This window comes from Rhagoletis pomonella, unplaced genomic scaffold (genome assembly GCF_013731165.1).
Source record: "Rhagoletis pomonella isolate Grant_MI unplaced genomic scaffold, Rhpom_1.0 Rhpom_scaffold_00002, whole genome shotgun sequence".
NCBI classification, from domain to species: Eukaryota; Metazoa; Arthropoda; class Insecta; order Diptera; family Tephritidae; genus Rhagoletis; species Rhagoletis pomonella.
The window spans coordinates 46,729,315-46,729,651 of NW_023458556.1; positions in this window are offsets into that span (position 1 = coordinate 46,729,315).

Here is a 337-nt window from a genome sequence, read left to right on the forward strand (position 1 = left end):
AAATAAAAGTGGACCGATTGAAACGTGCATTTCTTTCTTGCGCAAGAAGTCAACGCGGATTGCGCGCGATCCAGCCACGAGAGTCCGGCCCGCACGCAAGCAAATAAAAATTCATTCCGACCAAATACAAAATACAAAAAATATTATAAAACGAAATAAAATGGAATAAAATAATATAGAACAAAATACTAAAAATCAAGTTAAGTAAAATAAAATAAAACAAAATAAAATAAAATAAAACAAAATAAAATAAAATAAAATAAAATAAAATAAAATAAAATAAAACAAAATAAAATAAAATACAATAAAATAAAATAAAATAAAATATAATAAAATA